This window comes from Rhinopithecus roxellana, chromosome 8 (genome assembly GCF_007565055.1).
Source record: "Rhinopithecus roxellana isolate Shanxi Qingling chromosome 8, ASM756505v1, whole genome shotgun sequence".
Taxonomy (NCBI): Eukaryota; Metazoa; Chordata; class Mammalia; order Primates; family Cercopithecidae; genus Rhinopithecus; species Rhinopithecus roxellana.
The window spans coordinates 103714631-103722177 of NC_044556.1; positions in this window are offsets into that span (position 1 = coordinate 103714631).

Sequence of the window (7547 nt, forward strand, 5' to 3'; positions counted from 1 at the left end):
AAATCATGGGCATTATAAGCATTAGAATAAAGATACCTATAAAGCAATAGGGTAGCATGAGAATAAATGTCTACAGAGTTGTGGAAAATTACACAGAGGAATTTAACATTTAACTGCAGCCTGAAGGATAAGAGGCTGGTCCTAAGCAGTGAAGAAGAAAAAATACTACATATAGAAGGCGCTGAATATGGGACAGCACAGAAGAGTGACAGAAGGTGGCGTTTCAGGGACCTGATGTAGCCGTATATAAAATGTGGTGCTGGAGAACTATCACTGATTTCAGCTCCAGCAAGAAGAGTGACGCCATCAAGAGATTAATTCCATGAGTCAATATTTAGTAATCCCTACAAGAGGTGCTTGTTAAACAATAAAATAAAATAATATAAACACTTCATAAATGTGTCACAATGAATGTTTATCTTTTATTCTTTTAAAAAATATATCAAGACCTTTAAGGGCACGCATGCACACACACACACACTCTCACACTTTTAATTCATTGAAAGCTCATCTCATTAAATTACTATGTCCAGTAACTCTGACTGATGTCACACATGGAACCTCTTTACAGCCGACTGTCGCTCCTTTACAGCAGTTGAGAAAGGTCTAGAGTCACATTGGGTCTTCAGTGTCTGCACAGGTTTTGATTCCATTTCATTTGAGAGCATAATGATCACAAAGAGGACCTTGAATAGTCCCCACTCTGAAGAGTTGATCAAGAAGACATTCCCCGTATCAGTTAACCACTTCATTCTTTTTGTGATGGGAAAAGACAATTGAAGAATACAATGTAGAAATGAATTACTGGTTAATATCTGTTCCAATAAATTTGGTTTAATTGGCTCAGCTCTAATTAAGAGACATAAGCCTAAAAGAGGGATTACTGTAACCCAAAAAACTGTATTGAAATGCAAATGCATCATAAACTCGAGGAAGTTGTCTTTTAGAGAAATTTAGAACTATCCAGTTTCTAATTTTTAATCTCTTTTTAATTAATAGACTTTTTACAAAGCATTTTTAGGTTTATAGTTTCAAATTAAAAGAAAGTACAGAAGTACCTTATACCCTCTCCCTGAAAAAAGTTTCGCCTATTATTAACATATTTTGTTAATGTGGCACATTCGTTATATATTACATTGACACATAATTATTAACCAAACTCCACAGTTGACTCTTGGGCTCACTCTTGGTGTTGTACATTTTATGAGTTTTGACATATGTATAATTCCATGTCACACTGTCACAGCATCATGCAGAACCATTTCACTGCCCTAGAAATCAGTCGCCTGTGCTCCACCTATTCATTCACCACTCCCGCCCCCACCATAGATCTTTTTTTTTTGCAGACTCTCGCTACAGACTCTTGCTCTACGGTTCAGGTTGGAGTGCAGTGCTACGATCTTGGCTCACTGCAAACTCCACCTCCCGGGTTCAAGAGATTCTCCTGCCTCAACCTCAGCCTCCCGAGTAGCTGGGAGTACAGGCGTGCACCACCACGCCCAGGTAATTTTTGTATTTTTAGTAGAGACAGGATTTCACCATGTTGGCCAGGGTGGTCTCAAACTCCTGACCTCAAATGATCCACCTGCCTCAGCCTCCCAAAGTGCTGGGATTATAGGCCTAAGCCACCACCCCTGGCCAATGTTTTGACTCTCTCCACAGCTATGCCTTTCACTTGGATGTTTTTCATGGCCTCAAGGTCTCAGAATTTCTTTCATTGTGTTGCTAATTTCTTCTTAACCTCCTCTTATAGATTCTAGTCCCATCTAGTCTCTCCCAATCACACCTATTTATGGCTACATATATGCCCTGAAATTTTCACAGTAATCAGTAATGGTTTCAGCTTGAAAACTGTCTTTCTTTCTAGATCTTTAGCACTCTGTTTTTATGTTTTAGCGTTTTATTGATAAGTTGTAGCAGTATATGTGTATGGGACACAATGCAGTGTATTGACACAGGTATACAAAGTGGCAGGATTAAATAAAGCTGATTCACATATCCATCACCTATTGTTCACTTACCTATTGTTTTCCATGATGAGACATTCAGAATATATAATATGTTATTAGTTAGTTTGAAATCTATAATACATTATTATTGACTACAGCCTCCCTAGGGTGCAGTAAATATCAAAACTTATTCCTCCTGTCTTAAGCTTTGTGCCCTTTGATTAACAACTCAACATTCCCCTATCTATCAGAAACTTCATAGCATCTTTGTATTATTCGGTCAAAACATCCCATTCCTTCCCTCCCTCTCCAGCCCACTCCCAGCCTCTGGTAACCATAGTTCTACTCTCCACTTTTTATAAATTCAACTTTATTAGATTCCACATATAAATGAGACCATGTGCTATTTGTCTTCCTGTGCCTGGCTTATTTTACTGAGTCTGATATCCTCCAGCTTCATCCTGTATCTTGCTTTGGCCAATAAATGAGAGCTGCTGTGTTGGGTGAAAGTCATGGAGCCTATGCATTATCTGTGTTTTCTTTCCCCCTGGCATGGAGGTAGCTTGCTTATTGCCCTAAGTAAGGACAATGTGCAGCAGAGTTCCAGGCAGTCTAAAGAAACATGTAGTTGAGCAAGAAGTAAACCTTTTATGTCCAAATCGCTGAAATTTGGAAATGATTTATTATCTATTACTGAAGCATAATGTGACTAGAACTGATAAAATTCTTATTTATAAAAAATTTAAAACTTGTCCATGATATATTTTAAAGTGAAGACGGTAGAATAATGTGTATATTAGAATTCCACTTAAATAGAAAAAAGATATGCTCATATAAGACCAAAAAATTATTGATGTATAGACATGAAAATGTTAACAATTGGTAAGCTATGGGAAGTAAGAAATTATGAGGAGGAGGTGGAGAATATTTCTTTCTACATATTGTACTTTCATGTTCTAAAACAAGAAGCAGAGGTCAGGTAGAGTGGCTCATGCCTGTAATCCCAATAATTTAGGAGGCTGAGGCAATAGGATAGCTTGAAGCCAGAAGTTTGAGGCCAGCCTGGGCAACATAGCAAGATCCCGTCTCTACAAAAACTAAAAATAATTTAGCAAGATGTGGTGATGTATGTCCGTAGCCCTAGCTAATCAGGAGGCTGAGGCAAGAGGATCCCTTGAGCCCAGGAATTCAAGACTGCAGTGAGCTATGATCAAGTCACTGCACTCCAGCTTGGGTGATAGAGTGAGATCTCATCTCAAAAAAAAAAAAAAAAAAAAGAGAGAAGCAGATATTATTTCTAAACTTTAACTACGAAAAAAATTTTCCTGATTAACTAGATAATAAACCATATAATAACTCTAAGTTTCTTGAAAAGTATTAGATATGCATGAGAATAACATGATTAATAATTGTGAATAGCAAGTCCAGGGAAGATTTAAATAGAATTTAGCATTAAATGAGTTTATTATCTGATCGGTGCAAAATCAATTGTGGTTTCTACCATTACTTTTAATTGCTTTTAAAAGTAATGCTTTTACACCAACCTAATATTTCAATTCTGTGCATTGTGTTTATTCAATGAATCAAGTTGATACCTTGGTTAAACGTGAAAAGGATTACGTGAAATCCACACTTTCTCTTTTTAACAAAATGAATTTTAAATTGAGACAGTTATAAATTTAATAAAATAAATCACATAGACAAATGATAAATATTTAATGAATTGGGAGGGCTTTCTAACTGTGATGCCAAGGCCAGAAAGAATTATGAACAAATTGATATATTTGATTACATAATACATACACACATATATAAATCACAAAATAAAAGAGATTTTGTAATGTATCAAACTGTGCCCAATCAAAAATGTTTAAGTCTGCCCAATAGCACAGCAATTACATTCATTCCTCAGTATAATTTACCGAAGATTACTATATTTTTTGTACAAGTGGAGTGTTAGGATCAATCTGGGTGCTCATCCCTGGGAGATTAGAAATGTAAATTATGATGAGAAAACAGCACGTAATATTTTGCAAAAGTTAGAAGAAGCAATTACTAGATATACACCAAGCAATATGGATTAATCTTTCACAAAGCATTGCGATAAATGAGAAAACTATAAAATAGAATGAGTTCTATAACATAGCAATTTAAGTGAGCAAAGTACGTGTGTGCAAAAGAACATATGTACAAGAACACATGCAAACAAAAACAATACAGTAAGTAGTTTACACAGGAAATTGTGTAGGGGGAGATGAGAAATGGAAAAGGGAGAAACGGATGTGTCAACAAATAGAAACACAAAACAAAGAACAAAATAGGATGGGACTTTTCAGAGATAATTACGTTCTTTCGTGAGGAGTATAATTAGCTCAACTCAATGCACTTCAGGTTCAAAAAATATATTTGTATTTTTTGTTTTTAAAAAATAGGCTAAAGAATGAGCTAATAAATTAATAGCTAATAAATACAAATAAATAGTAAATATAAGAAGATGTTCACTTTGACTAGCAATTAAATAATATGTATTAATACAGAAGTTTATATGTGTTTATTTATTGACCTGTTTATTGAGAAGTGGGAGAAAAGATGGTGTTTAGAAATATTATTCTTAATGGCACTAGAAAGTAGTAGAAACATTTTGAACTACTCAGATAAATGTCAACAATACTTGAACGAAAGTTTTGATTATAACATTGATTGTAAAGGCTGATAGTTGGGTGAGAACTAGTCAACACTTAAGGGTTTGTTCAAACAAATTCTTAATCAAACAATTGAGTATTACGTAGCCTTTGAGGGTTGACGAGATAGAGGATTTTCTTCTCTTTGTCCCTATATTCTTAAATCTTTTCACACTGATATGCACTATTTTCCGCAAAACATGTAATAAGTAAATTTTAAAAATTCAACTAAAATAAATTTGAGAGTATACTAAAAATTTAAAATTTCTGGGAGAAAAGTTCTACAGTGTACATTGTGTTCTATGACCAGTGAAGTATTCGAATTTTAATATATTTTATTTTGCTTCTTTCACATAAATATATTGAAATTGACTTTATTGGCTTATAACTTCACACATTTCCTCCCCATAAGTAAGAAAGGTTTGCGATAGCTATTAAAACTCTAGATTTTAGACTATAGTTAAGTGGAAAAAAAATACATTTTTTTTTTTTGCATTAAAAAGGCTTTTAAAAAACATGCACTAAGCCAGGTTAAAATGTTTCCTGACTAGGAAATAGCATTAAAAGCGGTTTTTTTTCCCATTAAGTTAATGCAGTACTACATTTTGATAAATGTAAATTGAAATAATTGCAAATCTGATACATTTAATGCAAATTCTTGATTTGGGAAGTAATTTATGACCAGCAATTATTTTTTAAATGCAAATATTACTTATTTCTAAAGCGAATTAGAACTTTCAGGTACGTAATACTGAAGAGTCTGCACTCGGATAACTTTTATTCCCCACCATATGGGAAAAGAGAATAGTTTTTATTCTGGAACAAATGCTGAAGACTCTGCGCGCCTTTGCTCTGCTTGCTCATCTCTCTTGGTTAATGAATGTGTTACTTAAAATAATAATTTGCTCTTCAAATCATCTGGCCACACAAACCCATATTTCCCCCTATACAGTTCTGTTTCGCTGATATTAGATTTATTTACCTTTAAACATGATATTTATGCTGTTTCCATGAACACACTCATCTACAGAGATACAAATGATTGAAGTAACAGTATATAAGAGACCCGCACGGAGGTCTGGGTTAGCTGTGTACAGAGAGAGAGGCTGGGCTGGAGGAGAGCTGCATCTTGGTAAGAGAGTCTATCCCTTTTTTCCCTCTCTGAAGCTATGGGGAATGAAGAATTCACTCTTTCATTCGTGGTGTGATGGCAATTGAAGGTTTTACTGAGGATGTGGTCTGGCAATGGTATTCTGCCACCCACGCACAAAACATAGCACTAAAATCTTTATAATTAACTGCATATGGCTTAGCAGGGTCATTTAGAAGGATGATTCATCTGCAGTAGGTGTAAACTGGCTCTCTAAACCTAAAGCTTAGAGGGAAAGACAAGATAGAATAGTTTCTTGATTTCACTTTAGGCTAATAGCCAGGTGACTCAGAGTCCTTAAGAGCCCTGATTCAGGCTTCATTTCTCAGCACTGATAGCTGCTGGAGTTACATGCCCGACAATACATCTTTCTGCATCTCATCTATGGAAGTCTCTAAAAGCAGCCTTTATCAGGGGTCTAGGGGCTCTGCTACCTGTAAGTCTACGCTCCAAAGTACTAATATTTTCCTTCATTCTTCTTTGAATTTGAATGTGTGTTTATGTATAAGGTTTTTGTTTTGTTTTTTCTCCCAGTTTAATTACACGTTTTGGTAAAATCATGCAGTGGGCACTGCTTTTCTTCAGTATCTTTCCATCTTCATGCAGGCTGGTCACGTCCTGTCTTCTAGTGCTACCTGAACCCTAGCAACTCCAAGAATTCCATTATAACACAATCTCTCTCCAGGCGTCTCTTGAATTCTACAAAAATCTTTACCCTTTTCTCTTCAAACTCTGCTTTCAGCAAGCTGCCAATTAGAAAAGATCTGAAAATATCATCCTGTAAGTGGTTAGTAGCTCACGGTAGTTCACTTTATTCTCCTCAGGAGAACTTGCACTGTAAAGGGGAATGGATCATTGACTTTAGGCAATATTCTACAACTAAGGACAGCAGAGTCTCCTGGAATGAACTTCTAGAAATGCAGATTCCTGGGCTGCCACAATAAGAATACATGCTTTCAAGAATCTTCCAATCTTCCCAGATTGGGAAATGACAACTATTAGCCTGGAACGATCAAACATTTGTACAGAGTTAGGGTTAAGGCAAAGGTGATTTGTACCCTCAAGTATTTTCTACCATGCCTCCTAAAGAAATTTTGTATGCAACACACACACACACACACACACACACACGAGTGCTATAATTTGGTCCCATGCCAAATGTCGAGAAGAATAGAGTCAAGTCATAAGCAGTATCCATCCACTGCAAGCTTCGAGATAAACAATACTCTTGGTTAGCTCAGGATCAAGTGCAAACACATTCCATTGAATGTATATTGCAAATTAGCTAAATCTCTTATTTGGAGGGAACTGCATTCACTTCACCAGCAAGAGTATCTTTTTGATACTGTTGATTGTTCACATAACCCAACATACAGTCGTTTCACAGTATTTTTGTTAGTTTATTACAAAACTTTTTATTGTTATTGTGTTTTATAAATTCCAATGCAATGGAATACATTCTAGTCTTTCTATTACTACTGCTAACATTTTAATGACTATCTCTGCATTCTTTCATTTAGTATTTCACCCATTCATTCAGCAAATATTCCGGGAACTATTCTAAGTTCTGCGAACAAGCTACATAAAGCCCACATACTCAAGATAGCATTATAGTGGTGCAAGTGAAAAGGAAGCACATAAGTTCCATGAAAATGTCAAACATGATTAACGGGATTCAGATGTCCTGGGGGAAGGAGGGCTACTTTAGATTAAAGAGTAAGGAGAGGCCTTTGCAAAAATGTTGCATTCGAGCTGATACCTGAATGA